This window comes from Scyliorhinus torazame, chromosome 17 (assembly GCF_047496885.1).
Source record: "Scyliorhinus torazame isolate Kashiwa2021f chromosome 17, sScyTor2.1, whole genome shotgun sequence".
In the NCBI taxonomy this organism is placed as follows: Eukaryota; Metazoa; Chordata; class Chondrichthyes; order Carcharhiniformes; family Scyliorhinidae; genus Scyliorhinus; species Scyliorhinus torazame.
This window is the reverse complement of record NC_092723.1, coordinates 10,958,227-10,970,803: the sequence shown is the minus strand read 5'-3', so window position 1 is coordinate 10,970,803 and position 12,577 is coordinate 10,958,227. Positions and strand designations below refer to the sequence as shown.

At 50.2% G+C, this 12,577-nt stretch overlaps 1 protein-coding gene across 2 annotated transcripts in view; it reads right to left on the bottom strand.

The window, feature by feature from the left end:
• Positions 1–12,194, bottom strand: part of LOC140393709 (Krueppel-like factor 15) — a 41,124-nt gene extending 28,930 nt beyond the window's left edge. Inside the window, exon 1 of one of the 2 annotated variants that reach the window (XM_072480018.1) lies at positions 12,005–12,194. The gene's annotated coding sequence lies outside the window, so the exon portion shown is untranslated. The remainder of the gene's footprint in view (positions 1–12,004) is intronic. The other variant, XM_072480017.1, reaches the window with a different exon arrangement.
• Between the last annotated feature and the right edge of the window lie 383 nt (positions 12,195–12,577).

The following is a 12,577-nucleotide window of genomic DNA, read 5'->3' as shown; positions in this document are numbered from 1 at the left end:
GGAGACCACAGATCTGTGTAATAAAGCCTCGATTACATTCTACTCTCGTCTCGTCGTAATTGATAGTGCATCACAGAGCAACATAGCCTCCAAGGAAAACACATTGCTGTCCTGCAAAGAGCTTGTCTGGTGTCATAAAACCAGCTCTCAGAATCAGTGTTCTTTCACAATATGATTCTGGCTGTCACAGCTGCCCTACGGTGAACCTTATTACATTACTTAATGTCTAACTGGCTCCTTATTGAACTGTGCAATAACACTCGATCACTGCAGGAAATGCTTGAAACATTAAAGTCACAAAATAATAAAGCAATTTGGCTTAATGAGCGTAGTGCAGAAGTACAGGCTTAAAAATGAGGCTTCCTGTCAAATAAAGGTGTGGACCCATGGTGGGCTTAGACGTTGATGCCCAAAAAGAGGTTATCACACAAAACTGAATTGTTTCAATCAAATATTTCTCACAACATGATCTAGTCCAAGGCTCCCCAGAATTTTGATAAATAAGGAAGTTATTGGGGGCAGACAGAAAACTGCACAATTAGATCAGCCATGGTTTATCAAATGGTGGATAACGTTCTGTAGCCATGTAAAATGGCTGCGTTCCGATTAATCTGGCCAAAACCCAGTTTAAAATGGCTAACCCGAAAGACTGCTGGGAAAAGCAGCCAAGAAGACACAAGCAGGCAGCTGCAGACAGTTTTGCATATTCGGCTCTGGGAAGGTAGCCCAGATCGATACTCAGGGCTATCAACAGCCCATCAACCCAGGTATCCGCAGTTGCATTCAGGACTGTTTACACCTAATCTAGTCAGACATCCACAGTTAAATCGGCTATCCCTGGGAACAATTGCAACATATTAGCAATTGAATACCGGGCCAGACCTGTCGGCGTCTGCAGTGGCCGAAACAAAGACAGGTGAGCGACCACCCCCCGATCGAGGAATCGCCTCACCATTGGGCACATCGACCCCAGAGATTGGGGACAGAATCCAATCACTTGGGACTCAGGGTCAAGGGCCGTCCCGGGAGGCGGGAAGCCCCTGGGCCCTATAAAAGTGAAGGTCCAAGTTCAGATCTCGCTCTCTCTCATCTTCGCCTGCTCGAGACCTTCGCAAGACCAGCCACCGGCAACTGTAAGTTTGAATCCAACGATCGCTATCCGGTAGAGACACCTAGCCACTGACCTGTAGCAGCCTTTTGAATCCCGCGGGCCAGATTTGATTGGACAAGCCATTCGTTTCCCTGACCTGGTGGACTCTTCCTAAGTTAAGTATTGGCCAGTAGTGATAGGTTTATTATATAGAAAGTAGTATTAGGGTATTAATATTGCTTGTTGTATATAATAAATGACCGTTGTTTTAATCCTTACTAAGCGGTGTGCTGTGTTATTAATCATAACCTGAACTTGAACCACGTGGCGGTATCATAAAGATACCTGGCGACTCATGAGCAAAGGTGACGTAAACAGAGCAAATAGACTAAGATAAAAAAAGAGCAACAGTTCGAAGGGCCAAATGCCCCCCTCCAAAAAAAAAAAAGATACATCCATACAGTCACATTTTTATTATGTCTCCTTTAAAAAGGGAATCAAAGGTTATGGTGATAAGGCGTGAAAGTGGAATAGAGGATTATCGGGTCAGTCGTGATCTCATGGAATGGTGCTGCAGACTCGATGGGCCGAGTGGCCTACATCTTATGGTCTAAATCCACTGCTCTATTTGTGAAAATTCAGGGGGGGGGGTTCAACTCCGGTAGAGCAGAAAGATCTGGGAAATCCCACCCATGTTGCCAAATTTGATGATGACACAGGGATAGGTAGGAAAGTAAGTTGTGGGGCAGCACGGTGGCACAGTGGTTAGCATTGCTGCCTCACGGCGCTGAGGACCTGGGTTCGAATCCCGGCCCCGGGTCACTGTCTGTGTGGAGTTTGCACGTTCTCCCCGTGTCTGCGTGGGTTTCGCCCCCACAACCCAAAAGATGTGCCGGGTAGGTGGATTGGCCACGCTAAATTGCCCCTTAATTGGAAACAATAATTGGGTACTCTAAATTTATTTTAAAAAAGAAAGTAATTTGTGAAGAGGACATAAGGAGGCTGCAAAGGGACAAAAGACAGGTTAAGTGAGTGGGCAAAGATTTGGCAACTGGAGCACAATGTGCGCACATGTGAAATTGTCCTTTTGACAAGAGGAATAAAGAAGCTTATTAGCGAAATGGTGAAAGATTTTGGATCCCCGAGACCCAGCGAGATATGGGTATCTTAGTGCATAAATCACAAATGGTTAGTATGCTGGTACAGCAAGTAATTAGGAAAACGACTAGAATGTTATTGTTTATTGTGAGGGGAGTCGATTATAAAAGTACAAAGGTTATGCTTCACTTGGACAGGGCACTGGCGAGACCACATCTGGAGTATTGTGTAAAGTATTGGTCTCCTTCTTTAAGGAAAGGTGTAAATGTGTTAGAAGCCATTCAGAGAAGGTTTACTCGTCTAATTCCAGGAATGGACGGGTTGTCCTTGGCGGAAAGGTTATAGTGGTTCGGCTTGTATCTGCTAGTGCTTAGAAGAGTAAGAGGCAACTTGATTGAAACCTTTGAGACCCTTGGGTGCTGACAGGGTGGATGTGAAGAGGATATTTCCTCTTGTGGGAAAGTCTAGAACTCGGGGGTCACGGTTTAAAAATAAGGGGCCGCTCATTTAAGGCAGAGATGAGGAGAAGTTTTTTCTCTCGGGGGGGGTGAGTCTCTGGAACTCTCTCCTCAAAAGGCAATGGAAGCAGAGCCTTTAAAATATTTTGAAGGCAGAGCGAGATCAATTTGTGATAAACAAGGGGGTGAAAGGTTATGGGGGGGGTGGTCAGCAGGAACTGGGGGGGGGGGGGGGTTACAATTAGACCAGCCAGGATCTTATTGAAGGACTGAGTGACCTATTCCTGCTCCTAGTTTGTTTAAAATACTGTATTTGAGTTTGAGCCAGTGACACCTAGACTAAAATTGCTGCTCAAAGTGGAAGGAACCTGAAGTGGATTAGGGAAGAGCCAGACGCATATAGTTCAGTAATACTTTCCAAGACACAGATGTCAAACAAGTCTGCGTTCTATTTAAAGAGATGCCGGAGAAGGTGTTGAAGGATGTTACATTTTCAGGACTAACTCTCGCACTCCCTTTCAAGAACCCAGTGTACCGGAAATCTGTTAGGACGAGGGGAAGTTATCGATTGATTTCAATGATTATTCTCAAGGGCAATAAACGCTGGCCAAGCCAGCATTGTCCACATCCCCATGAACAAATACATGAGAAAAAATGTGGACCGGTCAGTTTAAACATGGCAGCCATATGAAGGGAAGCACCAAATTATGCAAAGCTATTGCAAAGGTAGGAATTTCTTGACGAAAAGGTCACCGAGTTCACTTTCCACCTCTGATCACCAATCATGGCAATCTATTCCCCTGCCGCAGATTCCAGACAAGCGGAAAGGAAATCCCCAGTGGAGGAAAGATTTGAGAACCAAAGGACAAAGATACCACACCTCACAAGCTCACGACACTTAGAACGTAGAACATACAGTGCAGAAGGAGGCCATTCAGCCCATCGAGTCTGCACCGACCCACTTAAGCCCTCACTTCCACCCTATCCCCGTAACCCAATAACCCCTCCTAACCTTTTTTTTTGGACACTATGGGCAATTTAGCATGGCCAATCCACCTAACCTGCACGTCTTTGGACTGTGTGAGGAAACCGGAGCTGCCGGAAGAAACCCACGCACACACGGGGAGAACGTGCAGACTGTTGTAGCCACCTAAATTGGCCAACTCCCGATTTAAAATGGCGAACGGCAAAGACTGATGGGAAAGTCAGCCAACATAGACAGACACCAGCAGCTGCAGGTTTGCTGTGTATTTACCTCTGAAAAGGCCAGACAACATCGATACCAGCAACCATCAGCATAACAAAGTAACAGCCATCTGCATACTGATGAGCAATCCCCAGGAACAATAAGTAACATTTGGACACACAAAGCAAAGCCAGACTCCTCGGCACCGGCAGGAGCCAACATAAAAGGAGGTGAACGAGCACCTCAAGACCGCCCATCGATCAGGGAACCGCTCCAGTATTGGAGAAAATCGAACCAAGTGATTGGGACAAAGTCCAATCACTTGGCTCTCTTCACCTCTTCTTCCTGCCCGGGTCACCCAGCAACACAAACCAACATTGACCGTGACCGGTGCAGTGATCATCGACTGAAGTAAGTCTCAATTCAATGCTCGCTACGGGATAGGCGCTCCTAGCTACCAATCCGTACCAACTTCGAATCCCGCAGACTCAGAACTCGAACAAAAGAACAGAACTCGAACATTATTAAATAATGTTGCTGATTTTCTCCTTGGTTCAGTTGCTCTGTTTTATTAACTTTGCTCTCGAGTCGCCAGGTATCTTTATGATACCGCCACGAGGTTCAAGTCCGAGTAATGATCAATAACCCAGTACACTGATTAGTAAGATTTAAATCAAAGCACATTTATTATACACAGTAATCACTACTCATGCATAAATTCTACGTCTAAGCTACTTCTATAACTAACAGGCCTATACTTCACTTAGGACTGGCCCACCAGGTCAGGGGAACAAATGGCCTTTCGCTCGGGTTCTGAGTCTGCGGGATTCGAAGTTGGTACGGATTGGTAGCTAGGAGTGTCTATCTCGTAGCGAGCGTTGAATTAAGACTTACGATTTTGATGATCACTGGAGTCACTGCACCGGTCACGGTCAATGTTGGTTTGTGTTGCTGGGTGACCCAGGCAGGAAGAAGAGGTGAAGAGAGCGATTTGAACTTGGGGCTCAACTCTTAAAGTCCCCAGGGGCTTCCCACCTTTCGGGGCGGTCCCTGTACCTGGTCCCAAGTGATTGGACTTTGTCCCAATTGCTTGGTTCGATTTTCTCCAATACTGGAGGGGTTCCCTGATCGATGGGCGGTCTTGAGGTGCTCGTTCACCTCCTTTATGTTGGCTCCTGCTGGTGCCGAGGAATCTGGCTTTGCTTTGTGTGTCCAAATGTTACTTATTGTTCCTGGGGATTGCTCATCAGTATGCAGATGGCTGCTACTTTGTTATGCTGATGGTTGCTGGTATCGATGTTGTCTGGCCTTTGCAGAGGTAAATATACAGCAAACCTGCAGCTGCTGGTGTCTGTCTATGTTGGCTGACTTTCCCATCAGCCTTTGCCATTCGCCATTTTAAATCGGGAGTTGGCCAATTGAGGTGGCTACACTGCGCTCAGACAGTGACCCAGCGGGGAATCGAATCTGGGACCCTGGCGCTTTGAAGCCACAGTGCTAGCCACTTGTGCTACCGTGCTGCCACTTACTACACAATCTTTAGTGACAGACATGACGGAAGATGGAGAAGGAAAGAGGTTTGGCCATTTGGTGCACAATTTTGGAAACAATACATGAGCATTTCCATGGAACGATAGAACAAATAGCGTTTTGGGATGCGTTCGCAGAACAACTGAGTAGAAGACGAGACAAACTACTTGACGCGGCAGAAGAGTCATATTGGACCTGAAAAGTTAACTCTTTCTCTTTACAGATGCTGCCAGTCTACGTGTCCAACATTGTTCGTACATCATCATGTCGCAAATTACACAGATACTGTAACACCAAAACCAATCTGAAAAAATTCTTGCTGATTTACATGAGTGGTTCAACACTAACTGCTTGATATTTCCAAGGAAGCCTGTTCCATAGAAATACTGTTCTTTTGTTGAAATATTGTCTCCTTCCCCCCCCCACCGCCCCCCCCCCCCCCCCATCATCCCAAATTTCTACTTTTCTGGGCAACATTATGGTCTAACCATTCAACAGGAAAGGATTGTCTAATTTCAATTCTTAGTACAAAGTGGGGCTCCTAAATGTAAGCTGGCCACAGACATCGGATAATGACTGAAACATGTGGAAGGAGACGATATATTCAGGAGAGGAATAGAACTGATTAAAAATGAAAATAATGAGAGAAAAAAAGAAAAGCATGCACGGTTTCACCTTTTCAATTTGAAGCAACGTGCTCAAAATTCCCTTTGTTTACGACATGTTCAGCCACCATAAAAAGATCAAAAGGATAATTCTACAACAGGCTACAGTTAAGAACCAGATGTAGCATAACTTGCTTCAGGAAATAGTTTTATAACAGACAATCAGATAAACTAGTAAGACCCACTTGTTACACGTTATTCACTGAACATCTGTCGAATAATTATAATCTAGATCTAACCAGTCGGATGCGAAAATGCGCAAGACAAAGATTAGAATTTGTTTAAAATCGTCTTTATAAAAAAAACTGTATCCTAATTAATTTGATTTCACATGTGATTTGAATCACAAGTTAATAACATATTTCCACTCCCACCCGTGCTCTCTCTAGTTTCTTGAGGACATTTATTTAGGGGCTGGTTTAGCACAGGGCTAAATTGCTGGCTTTTAAAGCAGACCAAGGCAGGCCAGCAGTGCGGGTTCAATTCCCGTACCAGCCTCCCCAAACAGGTGCCAGAATGTGGCGACTAGGGGCTTTTCACAGTAACTTCATTTGAAGCCTACTTGTGACAATAAGCAATTTTCATTTCATTCCATCCATTCACATGCCTGCTTTATCAACACAGGTGGACGGGATTCTTCAACCCCCCACCGGGTCGGAGAATCACCGGGGGCTGGCATGAATCCCGCCCCCGCAGGTTGCCGAATTCTCCGGCACCGGATGGGCTGAAGACCCGCTGCTGGAATGCCTGTCCCACCGGCGTGGATTAAACCACCTCTCTTACCGGCGGGATAAGGCAGCACGGGCGGGCTCCGGGGTCCTGCGGGGGGCACGGGGCGATCTGGCCCCAGGCGGTGCCCCCACGGTGGCCTGGCCCGCGATAGGGGGCCACCGATCCACGGGCGGGCCTGTGCCGTGGGGGCACTCTTTGCCTTCGCCATGGTCTCCACCATGGTGGAGGCGGAAGAGACCGCCTCCACTGCGCATGCGCGGGGATGCCGTGAGCGGCCGCTGACACTCCCGTGCATGCGCCACCCGGCAAAGTCATTTCCACGCCAGCTGGCGGGGCACCAAAGGCCTTTCCCGCCAGCTGGCGGGGCGGAAATCAGTCCGGCGCCGGCCTAGCCCCTCAAGGTTAGGGCTCGGCCGCTCAAGATGCGGAGGATTCCGCACCTTTGGGGCGGCGCGATGCCGGACTGATTCACGCCGTTTGGCGGACATCGCGACGATTATGGAGAATCCCGCCCAGGATTCCGGCCACATGGTCATCGTGTTCTGGAAAGCGGCTATGCATTAAAATTTCCAAAAATACCACCCAAAAAAAACACAGGTGGGAGGACATTGTCCAAAATGTGGTCATGTGCAACATCCTGTACTTATTTGCTTTCAGACGGGACAGCCAGCCGTGCAGGCAAGAGTGAATGCAAAGGTTCGATCCAGGCCCTGGGTCACTGTCTGTATGGAATTTGCATGTTCTCCCCGTGTCTGCGTGGGTCTCAACCCCCCACAACCCAAAATATGTGCAGTGTAGGTGGCCGTGCTAAGTTGCTCCCTCATTGTAAAAAAAAATAATTGGTACTCTAAATTTATTTTTAAAAATTTTTAAAAGAGTGAATGCAAAGGTCTGCCAGCAACCTCCGCACTAGCCTCAGGTCCACCTTCTTTCACCCATAGAATCCCCAGGCATGCAATACCTAATTGACCCTGAAATGATCCCAGTGTTTGCAATCTCTACTACTCTAGAAATATACGACAGGAGGAGGCCATTTAGCTTGTTCCAATGGGATGGAGGCTAATTATGTGACAGAATTCCATATTCCTGCATTTGCCCCATATTCCTTAACACCTTTGGTGACCAACAATCTATCAATCTCAGATGTTAAATTAGCAGCTGATCCAGCGCCAATTTTCACTTTCAGAAGAAAGTTCAAATCTTCTGTTACCCTTTGTGCGTGACGTGTTTCCTAATTTCACTCCTGAAAGATCTGGCTCTAATTTTTATGCCACCTAGTCCTGACCTCCCCAACCAGTGGACACTATTTCACTCCATCCTCCTTATTGGTTTCCCTGAGTAACATGAAAACTTCAAACAAATTTCTAAGTGACAGAAAATACAACCCTGGTTTGTATATTCTCTCCCCAAAATTTAACCCTTGGGAGTCCAGGTTTCTCCGTTCCTGCACTCCCCCACTTAAAAATGGTAACCTTTAATTTATGTTGCTGCTATTGGATCTTCATATTTCTCCGGATTAAATATCTGACACCAGTCCATTCATGCCATCAGCCTATGTTCTGTCATCCTCCTCAAAATTCGTAATACTTTCAAGTATCGTGTCACCTAAATTTTTTTATAGTGCTCGGCACATCTAAGCCTAGGTCACTAACATAAGTCCAGAAAAGCTGTGGTCCTAGTACTGACCGCTGGAAACCACCTGTCCCGTGTTTGGGGGGGGGGGTTAGAGGAGACCCACACCTGTCCCGAGGCGGGGGACCCAGACCTGTGGACACATACCTCCTTTTCAAACAGGAGGAGACCAGGGGAGGGGAGCACTTCCCTGTTAGCATTACCAAGAAAATTAAACTTTCTTTTAACCCATTCAACGCACAGCGGTTAGCGCTGCTGCCTCACAGCGCCAGGGTTCGATTCTGGGTTCGATTCTGACCTCGGCTGGCTGCCTGTGTGGAGTTTGCACCTTCTCCCCCGGGCCTGACGGGATATATCCAAGGATTCTATGGGAAGCAAGAGATGAAATTGCAGAGCCGTTGGCAATGATCTTTTCGTCCTCACTGTCAACAGGGGTGGTACCAGGGATTGGAGAGTGGCGAATGTCATGCCCCTGTTCAAAAAAGGGACTAGGGATAACCCTGGGAATTCCAGGCCAGTTAGTCTTACTTCGGTGGTAGGCAAAGTAATGGAAAGGGTACTGAAGGATAGGATTTCTGAGCATCTGGAAAGACACTGCTTGATTAGGGATAGTCAGCACGGATTTGTGAGGGGTAGGTCTTGCCTTACAAATCTTATTGAATTCTTTGAGGAGGTGACCAAGCATGTGGATGAAGGTAAAGCAGTGGATGTAGTGTACATGGATTTTAGTAAGGCATTTGATAAAGTTCCCCATGGTAGGCTTATGCAGAAAGTGAGGAGGCATGGGATAGTGGGAAATTTGGCCAGTTGGATAACGAACTGGCTAACCGATAGAAGTCAGAGAGTGGTGGTGGATGGCAAATATTCAGCCTGGATCCCAGTTACCAGTGGCGTACCGCAGGGATCAGTTCTGGGTCCTCTGCTGTTTGTGATTTTCATTAATGACTTGGATGAGGGAGTTGAAGGGTGGGTCAGTAAATTTGCAGACGATACGAAGATTGGTGGAGTTGTGGATAGTAAGGAGGGCTGTTGTCGGCTGCAAAGAGACATAGATAGGATGCAGAGCTGGGCTGAGAAGTGGCAGATGGAGTTTAACCCTGAAAAGTGTGAGGTTGTCCATTTTGGAAGGACAAATATGAATGCGGAATACAGGGTTAACGGTAGAGTTCTTGGCAATGTGGAGGAGCAGAGAGATCTTGGGGTCTATGTTCATACATCTTTGAAAGTTGCCACTCAAGTGGATAGAGCTGTGAAGAAGGCCTATGGTGTGCTCGCGTTCATTAACAGAGGGATTGAATTTAAGAGCCATGAGGTGATGATGCAGCTGTACAAAACTTTGTTAAGGCCACATTTGGAGTACTGTGTACAGTTCTGGTCGCCTCATTTTAGGAAGGATGTGGAAGCTTTGGAAAAGGTGCAAAGAAGATTTACCAGGATGTTGCCTGGTATGGAGAGTAGGTCTTACGAGGAAAGGTTGAGGGTGCTAGGCCTTTTCTCATTAGAACGGAGAAGGATGAGGGGCGACTTGATAGAGGTTTATAAGATGATCAGGGGAATAGATAGAGTAGACTGTCAGAGACTTTTTCCCCGGGTGAAACAAACCATTACAAGGGGACATAAATTTAAGGTGAAAGGTGGAAGATATAGGAGGGATATCAGAGGTAGGTTCTTTACCCAGAGAGTAGTGGGGGCATGGAATGCACTGCCTGTGGAAGTAGTTGAGTCGGAAACATTAGGGACCTTCAAGCAGCTGTTGGATAGGTACATGGATTACAGTAAAATGATAGTGTAGATTTATTTGTTCTCAAGGGCAGCACGGTAGCATTGTGGATAGCACAATGCTTCACAGCTCCAGGGTCCCAGGTTCGATTCCGGCTTGGGTCACTGTCTGTGCGGAGTCTGCACGTCCTCCCCGTGTCTGCGTGGGTTTCCTCCGGGTGCTCCGGTTTCCTCCCACAGTCCAAAGATGTGCGGGTTAGGTGAATTGGCCAATGATGAATTGCCCTTAATGTCCAAATTGCCCTTGGTGTTGGGTGGAAGTGTTGAGTTTGGGTAGGGTGCTCTTTCCAAGAGCCGGTGCAGACTCAAAGGGCCGAATGGCCTCCTTCTGCACTGTAAATTCAATGATAATCTATGATTAATCTAGGACAAAGGTTCGGCACAACATCGTGGGCCGAAGGGCCTGTTCTGTGCTGTATTTTTCTATGCTCTATGTTCTCCCCGTGTCTGCGAAGGTTTCCTCCGGGTGCTCCGGTTTCCTCCCACAGTCCAAAGATGTGACCCGCCGGGTCACCTCCGCCCCCCCCCTCCAGTCACCCCCGCCCCCCCCCCCAGTTACCCCCCCCAGTCACATCCGCTCCCCCCCAGTCACCTCCGCCGCCCCCCCCCCCCCAGTCACCTCCGCACCCCCCCATGTCACCTCTGCACCCCCCCAGTCAACTCCCCCACCCCCCCCTCTGGGTCACCCCAACCGGGGACAAGTGTGGGTCACCCCCCCCCCCGCAGACAGGTGTGGGTCACCCCCCCTGCAGACAGGTGTTGGTCACCCACCCGCCCCACGTAGGGCAGGTGTGGATCACCCCCACTCCCGTGGGGCAGGTGTGGGGCAGGTGTGGGTTCCCCGGGGACAGGTGTGGGTCACCCCCGGGGAGGCAGGTGTGGGTTCCCCGGGGACAGGTGTGGGTCAGCCCCCGGGGGGCAGGTGTGGGTTCCCTGGGGGGCAGGTGTGGGTCACCCCCCCGGGGGGCAGGTGTGGGTTCCCCGGGAGGCAGGTGTGGGTTCCCGGGGGACAGGTGTGGGTCAACCACCGGGGGGCTGGTGTGGGTTCCCTGGGGGGCAGGTGTGGGTTCCCCGGAGGCAGGTGTGGGTTCCCCGGAGGCAGGTGTGGGTCACCCCCCGGGGGGGGCAGGTGTGAGTTCCCCGGGTGTCAGGTGTGGGTCACCCCCCCCCGGGGGGGGTAGGTGTGGGTTCCCCGAGGGGCAGGTGTGGGTCACCCCCCTGGGGGGCAGGTGTGGGTTCCCCGGGGGGCAGGTGTGGGTCACCCCCCGGGGGGGCAGGTGTGGGTTCCCCGGGGGGCAGGTGCGGGTCACCCCCCGGGGGGGCAGGTGTGGGTTCCCCGGGGGGCAGGTGTGGGTTCCACGGGGACAGGTGAGCAGTGGGCGCTGTGACAGCTCCAGGTTGTCATTGCATCAGCCACTCAGACACAGGGGCGCGCCCCCCGGACCCGGCGCCCATTGGCCGCCCGCTGGAGCTCTGCACCAACCAGGAGCGGCGACCGCGGATTGAACCCACCCATTGGCTGGCGGAGCTGCCCATTAGTGCGGGGGCGGGGCCTCAGAGTATCCACCGGGGGGGGGGGGGAGACACAGAAAGTTGGGAAAGGACATTTCCTCCCCCCGCCCCCAATAACAAACCCGATACAACTCCGCAGCAAAGTTACACTGTAACCACATCCTGGAACACTGGCCAAACCTTCACAACCAGCAGCGTTTAGGGAGAGATTTGGATAATGTTACCCCCCCCCCCGGGGTGAGGGGGAGAGGGGGTTGAGGGGGGACAGGGGGGACAGGGGGGTGGAGTGGGCCGCTCTGCCCCTCGCTCACTGCGCTCTGACCTGGCTTGGCGGTGCCGCCGCTCTCCGCCGCATCCCGCAAGTTGCCTCTTGTTGTTCGTGTTGTTGTTGTTGTTGTGAGGAGCCGCGGGACGAGTGGGGGAGACGGGGCTCGGCGCGCGCTCTCCAACCCCCCCGCTCCGCGGTCACGCGCTCTCCAACCCCCCACCCCCCGCGGTCACGCGCTCGCTGCTTCCATGCTGGCAGCGCCCGCCTCACGTGCCAGAGGCTCGCCCGGCTCTCCGCCTCCCATTGGCCGACGGGAAGGAGGCTCGTCCCAGTGCGGGCCGGGCTCCGCCCTCTGTCAATCTTCCCAGCCCCCGCCCACATCCCCGCCACGAGCCCCGCCTCCCCGACCCCGCCCCTCCCTCGCATCCGATCACAGTGTATCAGAGCATTGTATCTAATCACAGTGTATCAGAGCATTGTATCTAATCACAGTGTATCAGAGCATTGTATCTAATCACAGTGTATCAGAGCATTGTATCCGATCACAGTGTATCAGAGCATTGTATCCGATCGCAGTGTATCAGAGCATTGTATCTAATCACAGTGTATCAGTGCATTGTATCTAAT